Below are 19,152 nucleotides of genomic sequence, written 5' to 3'. Positions count from 1 at the left end.
TACCTTAGCCCCTCCCCCCACACACACGCACACATTCCAGTAAACCGGAAAACTAAAAGGGATTTTTGTTTAGAGATGTTACAAAAAAAACCACTTAGGCTGAATACTTTCTCATTCTTGAAGAAAAAAAGAGAAGATATAGAAAGAGGTGCTTTGTTTTGATTTGGTGTCCCAAATACGAATAGACGGCTGTCACTGGGATTTTCCTAGAACAGTTCTTTCCAAGTGATGCTGAAGATCAGTTTGGATGGCTTTCCAAGAAATGCAGCTACAGAGGCTTCATATAGGCCTTACAGCAGAAATGTGGCAACAGGGGTTTCAGTTCCCACATATTCAAATACAGGAGGAAAGAGGAGACTGACACAATGGATATGCAAGGTTTCTTTGCAAGAAACAGAATGAGATCAGCGGGGTTTTCTTGGCAGGCAAAAACCAACTGTCTTTTTTTTTTAACAATTCAAAGTGAAACCAAAAACATTCCTAAAGTCAAGCCTCCTGACATCTATAAATCTTGACCTGTCACTTCTCTATAAACATCTTCTCTAAGTCAAAACAACAAGCTCTCTGCTGGTATTCTATCTGAAAACAGGTGCCTTCCAGTAAGGGCTTGTTTACAAGCCAAGTCTAGGAAGCATTCTGGTGAGTTCTTTAAAAAAACACAAAGTTCAGCATCTCTTCAAGCTTCCAGATGAATCAATGTCCATAATTTAACTATAAGTCCTTAAAAAACATAGAAAAAATAGAAGCACTCTTGTAACATGTTAATGATCACTATTGATGATATTTTATTTAATGTAGGTGCATTAAATTAACCGTACACTGGCTAAGTAAAAGGATTCATTTATCAATGAACATTTATCTATTTCAAATTATATAGGTAAAGAATGACTAAGAAATATAATATTATGCTTAAATGAAGGAACGTTTATTATAGCATTTCGGTTCTTACTATATGGATCATAAAGCAGCATTCAACCAGAAGGTGGCAGAATTGATACATCTATCACAACTACTGGCTGCTGCACATTCCTTTTTAAGCATGTGGTAAAAATGATAATGCAATTGTTTAATTCATAATTTCACTACGAAAAATAAAGTGCATTTTAGATGTGCCTGATATGTGTGGTATTACGTTTGTTATAACATTTTCATTAAAGAAGACCATAATAGTTAATTGCATTGCATTACAATTTTCTACATTACAACAGCGACCACACTTGAAAAGTACTTCATTGGCTGTAGAGCACTTTGAGACGTCCAGTGGTCGTGAAAAACACTATATAAATGCAAGTCTTTCTTTCTTTCATTAACATGCTGCCAGCAAAAATGGAATTACTAAGAACTATATTGCACTGTCCAATGCTGTGTTGGGAGAGATTCCAGGCTGTAGGTTGATTAAAGCAACATTCACCCATCTGTGATCAGCCTGCATTCCCTCAACCTTGCATAGTGTAGTGAAGTGTTATTAAATATCTAGTTTTTTTTGCACAGATTATAAAGGATTTGAATGCAATTAGCATCCCTCACACTAAAAACTAAACTACCTGCATGGTTATGTCAGAGGGATGCTCAAGTGGGTATATTTTTTTTATCTCATTGAATAGAATGTGGGATGGTTTATGTTGAGATGAAAGTTATCCTGTCAGGCCGAGATGAATTTTCATTGCCCTTTTGTATTGCTGTTTTTTGTTAATTGGACCCGATGTATTGGAATGCCGTGAATACCACAGTGACTGGACATAGAAACTGAAGTTTAAAGCTTTATATTAATGGTGGTGGATAGTTATAAGCAACTTGTAATAGTTGAGTGCTACCATGACTAATAAAGCATCGGTGGTGTGGAACAGTGTACCGCTGTTCTCCAAAAAAAAGTCCATCAACAAATCATTTTAATTTCTCAATCAAGCTAAATGCCTGCTGCTGCCTGACCTCAGACCTTAAAAGCTATATATCTTTCATATGGACCTAATAATTTACTGCATATGAAACTGACCTCAGCACAGCTGAATCAATGAATGTTCTCCACATATAAGTGAGTAGAGATTAGAGTAAATTCCTGTACTGAGTAGCCAAATATGATGAGGTTAAGCAAATATAGTTCTCAGTGTCAAGTAACTGAATATTTAATATGTAAGAATAATGTCTTATTTAATTTTTTGTTCAAAATTACACTCAATGAAGAAATCATTAAAAACACATGAAGTAGAAAGGATAAACTGTTCCAAATGCTCTTCGCCATAAGCAAAGTTACTGTGAATCATGCGATCAAATGTCACTAATGTGACACAACAAATAGTCCTTCACTGTAACACTCACCAATATTACTTATATTATTTCCAGCTCCCTCATTAATGAGAAATCATATAAAATCCATTATTGTATGCTTTCTGTATCCTTCACAATTGACAGCCTCATAGAGCAGGGATCTACTGTATTAAGTTGAAACACCATGTAGCACATATGTAACAGTTGACAGAGGGGGAGGAAGAGATTGATAGAGTTGGATTTTAGGTCAGAGTGGATACATGAAGACCCTGCTAATCCTGAGTACAGGGGAGCTCTGTAAGTGCACCCTGGTAGCTCTTAGAAGCAACTTATAAGTCATATTGTTTTTGCAAGAGGCTATTTTAATAAAAGTACACTGTTTGCTCTACTACAGCTTGGTTTGGCAGTTTGTATTAACAGTGACTGCTTGGCAATATCATAATCTGTTTTACTGTCTGGACTATGGGAGTGTGCACTGTTGCACCACAGGAGATTTCTTTAACACAGTCAAGGGCTGTGAGGAAGCCAAAAACCTGTGCCTAATACAGGCTGGGCAATACTCCCCACTGAAGCAGCGTTCTGGTAGAGACCAACAGTGTAGGTCAACACAGGTTAGCGGTACAGAAACCTAAAACGAACAAAGGTAATGCTACAGCCAATATCTCAGAGCGCTGAAAGGCCGATGGCTACATTAATCTAACATGTAAATAAAACACAACAAAAGAAACATTGCATTGCTATGGATTATACCAAACAAATTAAAAAAAATATTTTCCAAAATGTCAGGCCTTTATAAAATCCTTTCCTACTGAAATGCACATGACAGCTATGTGAAAATATTTAGAAATATTCACTGTTCCCGCGCTCCCAGCAGTCGCTCCCCGAAGGGGCACAGGTCAGAGAGTCAGTGATACAATGTTCCTGGCCTATCTCTGGCCTGCAGTTCACAAAACTTTCAAGAGGACATACACAGGTTAGTGGAATGGGCACAGAGGTGGCAGATATAATTTAATGCATTTTGAGAAAAGGAAATGAGCAATGGGGAGTAGTAACTCATGGAAGGATAGAATAGGATGTGGAAGAACAAAGAGGCCAAGGGAGTTAAATTTCGGGGGGGGGGGGGGGGTGGGAGTCCTCCCACTTGGCTGCTGTAGCTTCAGTGGAAGAACCACAAAAATCACTGAAAAAAACAGCATAAATTATCTGGGGTTTCTGTTGCTTTTCCGCTGAAGTTAGAGCAGATGAGTGGGAGATCCCCGTGGAAATTCAACCGCCTGGGGTAAAATACATAAATCCTTGAAAGTGTAAGTGTAGTTGCTAAGGCCATGAAAAAGGCTAAAAGCATTTTGGCTTTTATATATAGGGACATAAAGTACACAATCAGTGAGGTGATGATAAATTTGTACAGAGCAATTAGAGTACACTGCGCAATTTCAGTGCCCCACTATAGAAAAGGCATTGAAGCTAGAGAAAGCCTACAGCATAAGCTCACCAAGATATAGTTATGAGAAGAAACTTGATATAACCATTCTATGATTCTTTATACTGGGACTATTTCCAATGGAGCAGAGAATGCTAAAAGGATATTTAATAGAGGTTTTTAAAATTATGTAGAGTGTTGAAAGACTATTTCCTCTGGTTGGGGAATCAGTGAAGAGGCAGCCATCAATTTAAAATCGTCATTAAGAGACTGAGGAGGGAGATTAGAAGATATTTCTTTACACAGGGTATTGTCAAGCATGAAATGAGTTGCCATAGGGAGTACTTGAGATAGACACCACTGCATCATTTAAGGGAAAGGTAGTTAAACATTTTAAACAGAGCAAATTGCAATAATAAGAGGAGTGAGCAGAGCATGGGATTAGTTTTGGATTGGTCTAGCAAAGAGCTGGCATAGGCATGAGGGCCTGAATGGTATTGTTTTGTGCTGTGAAGTTACATTATTCTATGATTCTCTTTAAGTGTATCTTTCTACTGGGAGCAGGGATCAGTGTTCTTACCGTTATTCCTACAGGGCTATACCATATTTATTCTTTCTGACAAATCATTTTCAATATAATGTCTAAAATTTTATTAATGTAGAAATCAGACAGGATTTTAATAGGAATTCCACAGTAAACTGCTGTTCATTAAAATATGAACTTGCTGGTTAAGGCAATTTTTATCAAATCATGAAAAATTGATTATGTATGAATGATCATAACAAAGCAATGTTGCATTATAAATATTACAATTAAAATTTTTTCTTTTATTGCAACAATAAACTTAGGGAGAAGTTCAAAAGTAAACAAGCCCTAATAATTAACCCTAACTCTAATGTGATATTAATCATTAAATAAACATTTAATTCTGTAACTCTATTATGCTTATGAAAAAACCTTTGTATTGGTGTTGTAATACCTGCTCGTAACACAACTTATGTGCACATACAAAGATGGTTGGGGGGGCCCTCCTGATCAGGCACCCTGTGCCCCATGGAGGGCCTCGCCGAAGCCCCAACTGCTCCCACTGAAATAAAATCACCTCACCCCCTCAACCAAATCCCCTTGCCTTGCCGGGCCCAGCCAATTGTCCCCGGCAAGGTCCCAAAACTTACTTCTCTTCCAGAGTTGGCGCTCACAATCCTGCTGTTGGCTGTGTGCAGTCCCAGCAATGGCCACCACACCCAGTGGTGCTGCTGGGACTGAGATCTACCGGCCTGCTGATTGGCCGACAGCTCCTGGAGGTGGGACTTCCTGCCTCAGAGAGGTGGAAATCCTGCTCAAGTCCAATTAAGGGCTTGGAGAGTGTAAAATCCTGGCATGGCTCCCCAGGCCTGGCGGGGGTCTTTTTGGCTGGTGCGCGGGGGCTTCCTACCCAATGTAAAATGCTGGCCAGAGAGAGAAACAGAGGGAGAGATGGAGCCAGTGGCTAGGGATTATAGTTTGTGGCGGGGACCAAAGACAATAGGAACATAGGACATAAGAACATAGGAGCAGGAATAGGCCATTCAGCCCACTGAGCCTGCTCCGACATTCAAAACAATCATGGCTGATCATCCCCTTCAATGCCTTTTTGCCACACTATCCCCAGATCCCTTTATGTCACTGGTATTTAGATATCTGTCAATCTCTGCTTTAAACATACTCAATGACTGAACTTCCACAGCCTTCTGGGGTAGAGAATTCCAAAGATTCACAACTCTCTGAGTAAAGAAATTTCTCCTCATCTCAGTCCTAAGGGGTTTCTCCCTTATTTTGAAATTGTGTCCCCTGGCTTACCTGCATCTACCCTGTCTACCCCTTTAAGTATTTTGTAGGTTTCAATGAGATCACCTCTCATTCTTCGAAACTGTAGAGAATATAGGCCCAGTATCCTCAATCTCTCTTCATAGGACTGTCCCGACATCCCGGGAACAAGTCTGGTGAACCTTCGTTGCACTTCCTCAATGGCAATAATATCCTTCCTAAGGTAAGGGGACCAAAACTGCACACAGTACTCCAGGTGCGGTCTAACGAAAATTCTACATAATTGAAGCAAGACTTCACTACACCTGTATTCAAATCCTCTTGCCTAATTGCTTGCTGAACCTGCATACTAGCTTTCAGTGACTTATTGACAAGGACACCCAGGTCCCTTTGTTACATCTACACTTCCTAATCTCTTATCATTTAAGAAATACTCTGCACATCTATTCCTCCTACCAAAGTGGCTAACCTCACATTTTCCATATTATATTTCATCTGCCATGTTCTTGCCCACTCACTAAGTCTGTCCAAATCCCCTTGAAGCCGCTTTGCATCTTCCTCACAACACACATTCCCACCTAGTTTTGTGTCATCCGCGAACTTGGAAATATTACATTTGGTCCCCACATCCAAATCTTTGATATATATTGTGAACAGCTGGGGCCCAAGTACTGATCCTTACCCCACTAGTCATAGCCTGCCAACGCGAGAATGACCCGTTTATTCCTTCTCTCTGTTTTCCGCCTGTTAACCAATCCTTAATCCATGCCAGTATATTACCTCCTATCCATGTGCTTTAATTTTGCTAACCAACCTCCTGTGGGGGACTTTATCAAAAGCCTTCTGAAAATCCATGTATACCACGTTTACCAACTCCCCTTTATTAATTCTGTTAGTAACAGCCTCAAAAAACTCCAACAGGTTTGCCAAACATGATTTCCCATTCATAAATCCATGTTGACTATGCCCAATCAGATCATTATTATCCAAGTGTCCATCTATCAAATCCTTTAGAATAGATTATCGTATTTTCCCTACTAATGATGTAAGGCTAACAGGTCTGGAGTACCCTGTTTTCTCCCTCCCTCCCTTCTTAAATAGTGGGGTGACATTTGCTACCTTCCAATCTGCAGGAACCGTTCCAGAATCTATAGAATTTTGGAAGATGATCACCAATGCATCCACTATCTCCATAGCTACCTCTTTCAACACTCTGGGATGTAGAATGTGAGGTTCTGGGGACTTATCAACCTTCAGCCTCATTAATTTCTCCAATACAACCTTCTTACTAATACTAATTTCCTTCAATTCCTCATTCTCCCTAGTCCCTTGGATCTCTAATTCTGGGAGATTTCTTGTATCTTCCTCAGTGAACACAGATACAAAGTAATCATTTAGCTTCTCTGCCATTTTTCTATTCCCCATTATAAATTCTCCTGACTCTGCCTGTAATGGATCCACATTTGTCTTCGCCATATGTTTCCTTTTTACATACCTATAGAAGCTTTTACAGTCTGTTTTTTGCTAGTTTAGAGTCATAGTCTATTCTCCTTTTCTTTATCAGTTTCTTGGCCTTAGCTTCCATCTTCCCAAAATTCAGTTGGATAAAATTTCTGCTTATTCAGTACTGGATCTCAGACAAACAGCCTGAAATTTTAGAGACAGTGCAGGGTTTGAGAGAGTTGGTGGTGAGTTAGAGCTGGGTGTTATCAGTATACATATGGAAACTGACCCGCAATTTTGGATGATGTCACCGATGGGTGGCATATGGTTGAGATTTGGGGACACCATAGATAATGGTGCAGAAGCAGGAAGAGAAGCCACTGCAGGTGATTCTCTGGCTACTATTGGATTGATAAGAATGGAACCAGGTGAGCGCAGTCCTACCCAGCTGGATGATGGTGGAAAGGCTTGGTGTGGTCAACTGTGTCAAAGGCCGCAGACAGCTCAAGAAAGACAGGGAGGGCTCATTTACCTTTGTCACAGTTACATAGGATGTCATTTGTGACTTTGTTAAGAGCAGTTTCAAAACTGGCAGAGCGGAAACCTGATTGTAGGGATTCAAACATGGAAATCCAGGAAAGTTGGGCAGGGGTTTGGGATATGACAGCATGTTCAAGGACTTTGAGAAGAAAGGGAAGTTGGAGATAAGGCGATAGTTTGGAAGCATGAAGGGGGGGGGGGTTCTTTTTGAGGAGAGGGGTGATGATGGCAGATTTGAAGGAGAGGGGGACAGTACCTGGAAAAAGAATCGTTAACCATATCAGTTATCGCTGTCCCTCCTAGGGCTAAGAGCCCATGACCCTTACTGAGCTTAAGATTCAAATATTAACAAATTTTTGTCCCCACGAGGAATTGAGGGGATACATTCTAAAAGATACTTAGTTTCTTCTGGAATTGATTACCTTTGGTCCTTCATGCCTTTGACGCCTTCAGTAGGTCTGGAACGCAAAGTCATTCTTTCTCTCAGCAGACGTGGGATGTGCTGAACCTAACTGGGGTGAGTTGAATGGAATTCCCAGTAGTAGACTATGAAAGTCCCACAGAGACAAGCTCCCATGTTCAGTACAGGCTTAAGAAGCAATTGCCCACCCCTTTTCCTGGTGCGTAAGTTCCAGTGAAAGATGGAAACTCAGGGAGGTGGAAACTCGATGGATGCAGTTTCCAAATGAATCTGCAGTGCCCCCTGTAACCCTGCCACTGGGATTGTGTCAAATTTCCAGAATTTCAAACCCACATCTGTGGTTGAAAACTCATTGTTTCGAACTGTGGATAAAACCTTCTTCCATCCAAAATTTTCAGCTGTACTTTTCTATGTTCATCTACTTGACCCACTAATATTTCTACACACAATAAAGAATGCAGAAAAGCCTACATTAAAATTAGTCCTGATAGTAATTGATTATAAACAATTCCACTTTTTTCCATATTTAAGATGGATTTTAAAACTGCTAGCATGGATTGTTGCTAAGGATAAACTTTGTCTGTTATTGAGGGTGAGGAGGAGGAGGAGACAACATTCTGTTGAGCAGAAAATTCTTTGCAGCTTTCCAGGATTAGAAGTGGATTTGAAAATTTAGAGCTTTCTTCACTAGAGCTGAGAATATTAAGGGTTGGCCTAATAAAGGCCTTTATGATTAATAATATGAAAAATAGTAATAGATTATTTCCCCAGGCTGGTGAGATGATAAGAGGAGGGTATACATTTAAGATAATCAAGAAATAATTAAAAGGGAGTTAAAAAAAATTCTTGAAACAGAGAGCGGATAGGAAAAAAGAAATCTTTGCCACAAACTATAACTGAAGCAAGTCCATAAGTGGGAGTTAGATAGTTGCTTGAAAAAAGAGAAACCTAAGGGTTATGGCAAGCAAGGAAAGCGTGATTAGACTAGACCACTCATGCAGAGAAAAGAAGCAGCACAAACTTGTTCGTTTGTTTGACGCATTTCTGCTACACTGTCTGATAGACACTGATACACAGTGTGAACAATGGAGCTACTAAGGCTTAATTCTATAGTTATTTTAAATACTGTTGAAAACTACGAGATAAGAAATCTGGGGTAAATCATGAAAAAAATCATACTTAGACTGCAAATGAAACAGATTAATAACTAACTTCTCTGACTTTGAATCATTAGAGACCATTCATTTTGTTACATTTAATTGTCATGATCCTTCACTGTGCCTGTGAGTGTGGCTTGTCGCAGGAGATATAACTTTATGAGCAAATCATTTTGTTTCTGCTGTGAATGGGTAGATTTTAACCTATTGCCTGGTCTAAAACTGACATGGCAGATCAGTCTCCCATTAAAGAAACCGCCTGATCTTCATTCCATTGAAGACAAGCCATTTTTTCTTAAGAAGAGTCTTCCCTTCACAAATCAATTAGCCAGCAGTAATATATACAAGGCTAACTGGGTAGATTTTCTTAAACCATAAACAGTGCAAAAGATTTCACAGACTGACAGACCACAAAGGCCTCAACACATTCGGGTCTTGTCAAAATCACTATTCTGCAAGCTATTAATTGATTATTCCCAGAAAGATTTTTCAGATTGGCTGCATAATTGATCTTTGCATCACAAGAGTTCTGCTAATAATTTAACAGAATGCAATGTTAATTTTATTGGTGTTTAAGAATATTCAATTTATGAGGTACATTGAATAACTCACAAGTGCCAGAGGTTCTCATAAAGAAGGTAAACTCACATTTCTCTAATGGGAAAAGATTCATTCTTCAAATAGATTTTAGGGCTTAACTTCCTTACAGAATCAACAATGAAATATTAAACTGAACATCTTAAAATGGCCCTCTGCAGATTAAAGGGGTAAATTTTCAAAAAGCACCTGATTAAGTGCCATATGGACCCAGTAGTAGCATTTTCGCCTCTTAGTTAGAAGGTTGGGGGTTTAATTCCCACTCCTGGGACTTGAGCACAAAATTTAGGCAGATACTTTAGTCTAGCACTCAGGGAGCGCTGCATTGTCAGAGATGTTAAGCCAAAGCCTGTTTGCCTCGGCAGATGAGATGTAGATATAGAAGATATCATGAAACTATTTGAAGAAGAGTAGTGTTGTTACCTCTCAAACTTGTGTCCATCTTTCCCAGAACTTCATGTTTAAATCCCTCCAGTCAGGTTTCCGCCCCACCACAGTAACAAAACGGCTCTTATCAAAGTCACAAATAACATCCTATGTGACTGCAATAACGGTAAACTATCCCTCCTCATCCTTCTCGAACTGTCTACAGCCTTTGACATGATAAACCACACTATCTTCCACCAACGCCTCTCCACCATTGTCCAGCTGGGTAGGACTGCACTCACTTGGTTCCATTCTTATCTATCTAATGGCAGCCAGAGAATTACCTGCCATGGCTTCTCTTCCCACTTCCGCACAGTTACCTCTGGTGTCTCCAAAGATCCACCCTTGGCCCACTCCTATTTCTCATCTACATGCTGCCCCGAGGCGACATCGTCCGAAAACTCGTCAGTATTCACACGTACACTGATGACACCCAGCTTTATCTCACCATTACCTCTCTCAACCCCTCCATTGTCTCTAAATGGTGAGACAGCTCGTCCGACATCCAAAACTGGACGAGCAGAAGTTTCCTCCAACTAAATATTGGGAAGACCAAAGCCATTGTCTTCGGTCCTTGTCGCAAACTCCACTCCCTAGCTACCAACTCCATCTCTCTCCTTGGCAATTGACTGAGACTGAACCAGACTGTTCACAATGTTGGTGTCATATCTGACCCCGAGATGAGCTTCCAATCACATACCCGCGCCATTACTAAGATGGCATATTTCCACCTCTGTAACATCGCTCAACTTCACCCCTGCCTCAGCTCATCTGCTGTTAAAACCCTCATCCATACCTTTGTTACCTCCAGACTTAGCTATTCGAACACAATCCTGGTGGTATCCCATGTTCTACCTTCTGCAAACTTGAGGTCATCCAAAACTCTACACCCTTACATCAAATCCCATTCACTCATCACCCTTGTGCTCACTGACTCCCAGTTAAGCAACGCCTCTATTTTAAAATTCTCATCCTTATTTTCAAATCACTCTCTGGCCTCAACCCTCTCTATCTCTGCAACCTCCACCTGTCCTACAACCCCCCGAGATCTCTGCACTGCTCCAATTCTGGCCTCTTGAGCATTCCTGATTTTAATTGCTCCACCACTGGCAGCCATGCCTTCAGCTGTTGAGGACCTAAGCTATAGAATTCCCTTCCTAAACCTCTCCGCCTCTCTATCTGTCTTTTTTCCTTTAAGACACTCCTTAAAACCTATCTCTTTGACCAAACTTTTAGTCATCTGCCCTAATATCTCCTTATGTGGCTTGTTTCTGTAAAGTGCCTTGGGATATTTGACTATGTTATAGGCACTAAATAAAGTTTGGGGGAAAAATTCAGTTGCTCTTGGGGTAACAATTTGCGATTAGATCGTGCCTGGTCCTGTTGAAGCAGGTTGTATGCCAACTTTGAGCTGCCTCCTCATTTCAATGATTTCAATGTGTATCCCACCAGTGAACGAGCTGCTGGCCTGCTGCACAATCAACAGGGGGCCCAGCAGCATGAATGTCTAGACATCATTCAGCTAGCCTGCACCTCTTAAAGGCAACTACCCTTCTTTAAGGGGAGCTGCACTCATTACAAAGAAGCTGTCTGTGGAGAAAATGACTACAAGGAGAAGCACACCAAATGGAGCAAGAGGGAAGAGAAAGGGCTCCCAGATTTTCCAATGTGGTGTTGGATGCATTATTACAGGAGGGGGAAAGGAGGAGAGAGTCAGTGGCTGGATTTTATGGGTCCCCAAGGGACAGAAACAATGGTGGGAGGAGGCCCATAAAACAGTAACGGAAGGCAGCGGGTGGAGTGCCCTCACCTTCCTGTTACTATGCAATTTTGTCGGCGGTGGGAAAGGCTGAAAGACAGCCTTCCCACCCAGAGGTCAATAGAGGCCCTTAAGTTGCCAATTAATAGCCACGTAAGGCCCTCTTCCCCCCAGCACTGGTATTCCACCAGCCGTGGAGGAGATTGCCCAGTAAAACAAGGTGGTCTCCCTGCAGGCTTGGAGGGGGGCCTCCTCCATGGGCAATCTGTGGCTCATGGTGGGCCTCCAGTGACAAAGGCCGCCCCTCTGTTAACATCCTCCCCCAACCCTCAATGACCACTCAACACCGCACCCCCACCCAGCACCCCTCACCGGAGCCCGCCAAACTGGCCTCCGCAACCCCGCCACACTTAACTGGGGTCCGGGGCTCTATAGCTGCTCTTGGCAGTACCAGCAACAGCCATCACTCTTGGTGGTGCTGCCAATACGACTGAGCTGCTGGCTGTGATTGGTTGACAGCTCTTGGAGATGGAATCCTGTCCTTAAAGGGATGGGGACCAAGACACTGGGCGGTTAATTGCCCAATTGCTGTAAAATAGAGCAGTGAGGGTCTCCCAAAGGCCGAGGTGGGGTTCTCCTTGCCTTTTAGGCATGGCGTTGGGAACCCCGCTGGATCCATAAAGTTAAGCCCAATATTTCTGCAGGAGGCTAGGAGGTCCTTAAGGCAAACCCTGAACAGAATGAGAGCAAGTGACCAGGGAAATGAATTTTTGGAGTCTGATCGACAAACTGACAGCATTCTGGCAATAGTACTGAAGACTTGTGCTCCAGAACTAGCCATGCCGCTAGCCAAGCTGTTCTGGTACAGTTACAACACTGGCATCTACCTGGCATAGTAGAAAATTGCCCAGGTATGCCCTGTGCACAAAAAGCAGGACAAATCCAACCTGGCCAATTACCACCCTATCAGTCTACTCTCAATCATCAGCAAAGTGATGGAAGAGGTTGTTGACAGTGCTATCAAGCGGCACTTGCTCAGCAATAACCTGCTCACTAATGCTCAGTTTGGGTTCTGCCAGGGCCACTCAGGTTCAAACATGGACAAAAGAGCTCAAGTCCAGAGGTGAGGTGAGAGTGACTGCCCTTGACATCAAGGCAGCATTTGACTGAATATGGCATCAAGGAACCCTAGCGAAACTGGAGTCAATGGGAATCATGGGGAAGACTTTCTGCTGATTGGAGTCATACCTAGCACAAAGGAAGATGGTTGTGGTTGTTGGAGGTCAATCATCTCAGCTCCAGGACATCACTGCAGGAGTTCCTCAGGGTAGTGTCCTAGGCCCAACCATCTTTAGCTGCTTCATCAATGACTTTCCCTCCATTATAAAGTCAGAAGTGGGGATGTTCGCTGATGATTGCACAATGTTCAGCACAATTCGTGACTCCTCAAATACTGAAGCAGCCCATGTCCATATGCAGCATGACCTGGACAATATCCAGGCTTGGGCTGATAAGTGGCAAGTAACATTCACACCACACAAGTGCCAGGCAATGACCATCTCAAAAAAGAGAGAATCTAGCCATCTCCCCTTGATGTTCAATGGCATTACCATTGCTGAATCCCCCACTATCAACATCCTGGGGTCACCATTGACCAGAAACTGAAGTGGACCAGCCACATAAGAGCAGGTCAGAGGCTGGGAATTCTGCAGCAAGTAGCTTACCTCCTGTCTCCCCAATGCTTGTCAACCATCTGAAAGGCACAAGTCAGGAGTGTGATGGAATACTCTCCACTTGCCTGATGGGTGCAGCTCCAACAACACTCCAGAAGGTTGACACCATCCTGGACAAAGCAGCCAACTTGATTGGCACCACATCCACCACCTTCAACATTCACTCCCTCCACCACTGATGCATAGTGGCAGCAGTGTGTACCCTCTACAAGATGCACTACAGAAACTCACCATGGCTCTTTCAACAGCACCTTCCAAACCTGCGTCCTTTACCACATAGCAGGACAAGGGCAGCAGATGTATGGGAACACCACCTCCTGCATGTTCCCCTTCAAGCCATACACTATCCTGACTTGGAAGTATATCACTGTTCCTTCACTGTCGTTAGGTCAAAATCCTGGAACTCTCTTTCTAACAGCACTGTCAATGTACCTACACCCCAAGGACTGCAGTGGTTCAAGAAGGTGGCTCACCATCACCTTCTCAAGGGCTTTTAGGGATGGGCAAAAAATACTGGCCTAGCCAGCAACGCCCACATCCCACGACTGAAAAAAAAGCTTGGCAGCAGTGCTGCAAGAAGTTCAATGACCACACACGGGTGGTCAAGGCCAACTACTGCAGCCTCGTGAGGACGGGTGAGAGATGCACCAGATGTCTGAAGAAAAAACACTGTCACTTAATCTGACAATCACAGTCACCAGTTCAATTACTGGCATAATGTGTACTTTATAGTGTAACACAGATTCAGGACCTGCAAGTGGTGAGTCACTGGGCATGAGCAGACTGCAGCCAGGTGCATGTGTCAGCTTCCTTGAGGGTGAGGTCGCAGATGAGCTCTGCTTAAGATGCAAGATGTTTAAGAGACATCTTGACAAATATATGAATAGGAAGGGAATAGAGAGATATGGGCCCCGGAAGTGCAGAAGGTGTTAGTTTCGGCAGGCATCAAGATCGGCGCAGGCTTGGAGGGCCGAATGGCCTGTTCCTGTGCTGTACTGTTCTTTGTTCTTTGCTGAAGGGGACTTAGATGAGGACTGACCACTCACTGAGCATGTATAACAAGATGCTGGGTGCATTGGCTGGCCTGCCAGACAACCTCTTGTCACTCTGAAGGAGCATAGAGGATCTTGGCTCCAACTTGGCACAGGGCTTCGTGCCAACTCTGGAGCCCAATCTTTCCATCGTGGAAATGGTGGCCAGTTCCATGGCAGTACTTGTGGACCCAGCCATGATGCACTGTCCAGTGGTTGCTTTTCCTGCTTCCACTGCAATACAGCGGAAGTCACCAAACGTCTCAATATTGCAGAGATCCATGCTTGCTGCCAAGCAGGCACAGACTGCTGCCATCATGGCTGTGAACCTCAGGCTCTCACAGCAGTCTCGCAATCTGTCTTCCAACAGATTACCGCGTTGCCACCCTGGGGAGTGGCAGTGGCTCCGTGACACATGAACCTGCTGCCCTCTCTATGGATGATAGCATTTGTGCTCTCACCACTGTCATTCCACCAGCATCCTTGCTGTCGCCTATCTGCCAGGCAGCCCAGAATGCTTCTGTCCATGCCAAGGTGGTGCAGTCTGAAACAAGGTCTACAAGGCCTAGAGCTGCTCAAGGTTGTCCTGAAAGGCCACCTGCAGTCTTCCCCAGTGAAAGTCAGCAGACCTCCACCAGCGATGCTGCAGTCACTGGGGAAGAACTGCGTAGGTGCATTAGGGCAGGCAAAGGCACCCGTAAGACAGGCATTAAGGGGATGCACAAAGGTAAATAGTTCAGTTTTGTATGTATTTTTGGATGTGTTGTTTGATAAAATTGTTATGGAATGGATTTTGCTGGTTGCTTTTATTTCAGGATTTTGGCCAAGAGGACACTGTGTTGGGGCGTAGCAAATGGATTGAAAGGTGGGGAATTGTGAAGCAATGGTGATGATGAGATGAGGTCTCAGGCGAAATGTAGCTACTTACAGACAGCCCATCTGGAGGTAAAGTGTCGTTGATGCCTCCTCCCTGCTTCCGGCTCCTCCACCCAAGGTGGCTTCTGAATGCCTGGTGGTAAGGACTGCGCCCTCAAGATAGTGAGGTTGTGGAGAGTGCAGCAGACCACCATGAATTTGGACACCCACTCTGGTGGGTACTGGAGATCTTCCTGAGCAGTCCAGGCAGCAGAACTTTTGCTTCAGAACACCAATGCTATGTTCCATGATATTTCTTGTGGTTGCATGGCTCCGGTTATAGGTGTGGTTTCCTCGAGTAGCTGGGCACAGCAAGGGAGTCATCCACCATTTGTAGAGAGAGCATCCCTTGTCTGCAAGCAGCCAGCCTCTGGTTCATTGTGGTGGCCTAAAGATGACGGGAATACCTGATTGCCTCAGGGTGATGGTGTCGTGGCTGCTGCCAGGATAGCGGGCATTCACCAACATGGTGATCTGGGCATGGTCACACACCAACTGCACGTTGATGTTCCTGTACCTCTCCCCATTTACATGTCAGGCCTGCAGAGCCACATGTCTGCAGCTGATGCCTCCTTGCACCATTGGGAATTCCGCTACCCTGGCAAAGCCACGTGCCCGCTCATCATGCTTCTCTCTAGTACCATCTACAAGATGCACTGCAACAACTCGCCATGCCTCCTTTGACAGCACCTTCCAAACCCGTGACCTCTACCATCTAGAAGGCCAAGGGCAGCAGATGCATGGGAACACCACCACCTGAAAGTTTTCCTTCAAGCCACACACCATCCTGATTTGGAACTATATCGCTGTTCCTTCAGTGTTGCTGGGTCAAAATCCTGAAATTCCCTTACTAACAGTACTGTTAGTGTACCTATACCCCAAGGACTGCAGCGGTCCAAAAAGGCAGCTCACCACCACCATCTCAGGAGCAATCAGGGATGGGCAATAAATGATGGCCTAGCCAGTGACATCCACATCCCATGAACCAATGAAAAAAAGGACAATGAAATTGCCTGTCCTGGCAGTCAGAACCTCTGTCAGCTCCCTGATGCAGCAGTGGGTGGCAAAATTGGGAAAAGTTGGCTATGTCACCTGTTCCTGCCTGGAAGGATCCGCTTGCATAGAAATTGAGGGTGACAGTGACCTTAAAGGCTACTGGCAGCACTGTCCTCGTCTATTGTGTGGATGAGGTCCTGTTGAAGGAAGTGGCACCGTTCAGTGACCATTCCCTTGTTGAACCATGTGCCTGATTCATTGCTGCTGGCTACGGTTCATGTCGGAGAAGTTCTCCCTGAAGACCCTTGGTGGGTAGGGCCTTCTGTGGAGTGTCTTCCTCCTTCTTCTCCGTACAGCTTCCCCTGTCTGTAGCCTGTGCTCCATGTCCCTGTCATGTTGCAGTCCAGGGGGGACTGCAACTATAGCCCCCATAACTCTAGCAGGTGTTTTGTTGACAGGGCAGAAAGCTCCTCTGATCTCCCCATTAGGATACAGCAATACTCCCTTCAAAATAACAAAACTCTTCCAAGAATACACCACAGTACTCCCACAAACTTTGCAAGAGCAGAAGTAAGTCAAAAGCACCTCACCTGCAAGTTAGATAGCTGACCCTTTAAATAACGCTATTTTGGGACCCTTCGTGCAGCTGAATGCATGTTCAGCTGGGCATGATTAGGAGAGATCGTTTACTGGACCTGTGCGGTCCAAACTGGCAGAACATGCATCAAATTAACTTCAGAGGCTCTGACTATTTCTGGCGCAGGCATGGCACGCCTGCGCTAATGCCCTCACAAGCATTTTGAAACACAGAGTCAAAATTTGTGGTCTTTATGGTGTCAGTTACACATCAATCATGTTCCACTGAGGCTAGGAAGGGGAATAAAGCTATTAAGTATTCATAATAGGCAGTAGCTTCACTTAACCCTGTACAGCATCCCCTGTACAGAAGTAAATAATACATTTTACATATATTATGCAACATGGAAATGAATAACTGTAGATGGTAATTGTAATGAAGTGAAAAGAACCACGGTAAAATAAGTTGTTGTTGATAGGAACTATTAGCTACACTAAGAATGAAAAAAGGAAGACACTTTTTCCAAAATGCCATCAGTTAAAAAAAGCTTATTTTAATTCATATATTACAGTTGATGAGCAAAGCATAAACTTGTACAATAAGGGCAATTTTTTAATGATATTAGAACTAGCACCTCCCATGTTCATAAGTAACTATACCATAAATAAATAGCATTGCATGTAGATTCACATAGAATATAAGTGCTATTGTACTCAGACTAAAATCACTATTAATACTTTATTGCTCAAGCACCTACTTTGATCTCCCAGGATATTGTTCCATTTAACCTTCTGCAGCTGAAGCCTACATTTTCCGTTCAATACTGCTCAATGCAATTAGCATCCTTGCGGTAGGATTACATTTAATTTGATGAATAAAGGATTCGAATACCATTGCTCACCATTTTCCTCGCTACCCTGTTCTGCTTTCATAACAATAACATTGGCTAATTCCTAAAACCATGTTAAAACCCTTGATTGCTTCCTCTTTGTTGTGCCACCGATTAATATAGGTGATTTACTTTACTGTGGTTTTTATCACTTCATTATAATCACCATTTCATCTACAGTCGTTCATTTCCATTGTTGCATAATATATGTGGAATGCATTATTTACTTCTGTACAGGGGGATGCTGTATGGGGTTAAGTGAAGCTACTGCCTAATATGAATACTTAATAGCTTTATTCCCCTTCCTAGCTCAATCGAAGAGGATTGATGTGTAACTGACACCAGCTTTCTAAAGTATGAAACGTTCAGTGCACAACATACTGCCATTTTCAATTTAAAAAATGCTACTCATTCTCTCCTCAGAAAAAAATGTTCCCCTCAAATATACTCCTTACCCTTTGTTCTACAACTTTTTGTTGCCACTCTTTAATCAATTTCTGAGTTGCTGGAGAGGAAAATGGGAAACACGTGGGATGATCTCCTGATCTGTTTTTACTCTGTTATTGAGGAGGAATGCCCTTCCTCCATGAAGTACTATTAAGTGCCCTGGCCGAGAACTGGCAAAACACATCCAACAAGTAGACAAGCTTGAGTGTCAGGCGAAGCTGGAACTTGAACTAATGGTCCCCTGGCTGGAAGTCAAGGGCTTAACTAACTGAGCTATCAGGCACAGGCTTTGCAATCCTTTAAATTGTTCCTTTTCTAATTCCCTTGTTTAAAACAAATTCACATATAAACTGACAAGTCAATGTAAATCTGAGAGATCAGTTATCTAGTCAGAACACAATATAGAATCATTCTTTTTCCAAATTAAATGAAGAATTTCCTCTGAATAATTAAAATTATTTACCATTTGAATGCTGCAAAACAACATTAATTTTAATGATGTTTGTATCAACTAGTACAACAGGGTTTGACATAATTAACAGAAAACATATGATAGGAACACTTACAACTCGTATTTGCCCTTTAATCATAAAAAGGCTTTAATTAATCTCAGTGAAAATCATGGAACAATGAAGTTTGACAGAGTTCCCTTAAAACTGAAAACATATTTTGCAAACTTCTGGACACTAAGCCAAATTAATTTCTTCTGTATATTATAAAATATTCGTA

General features: G+C 42.9%; 1 protein-coding gene across 16 annotated transcripts in view; it reads right to left on the bottom strand.

Moving 5' to 3' along the window:
* The window catches only part of eya4 (EYA transcriptional coactivator and phosphatase 4), a 549,227-nt gene that overhangs the window by 60,063 nt on the left and 470,012 nt on the right, over positions 1-19,152 (bottom strand). The gene's annotated exons all lie outside the window — the stretch shown is intronic.

The sequence above is a fragment of the Heterodontus francisci genome, chromosome 3, assembly GCF_036365525.1.
Source record: "Heterodontus francisci isolate sHetFra1 chromosome 3, sHetFra1.hap1, whole genome shotgun sequence".
Lineage (NCBI taxonomy): Eukaryota > Metazoa > Chordata > Chondrichthyes > Heterodontiformes > Heterodontidae > Heterodontus > Heterodontus francisci.
Note: the sequence above shows the minus strand (reverse complement) of the source record. Positions and strands in the feature narration are given on the sequence as shown.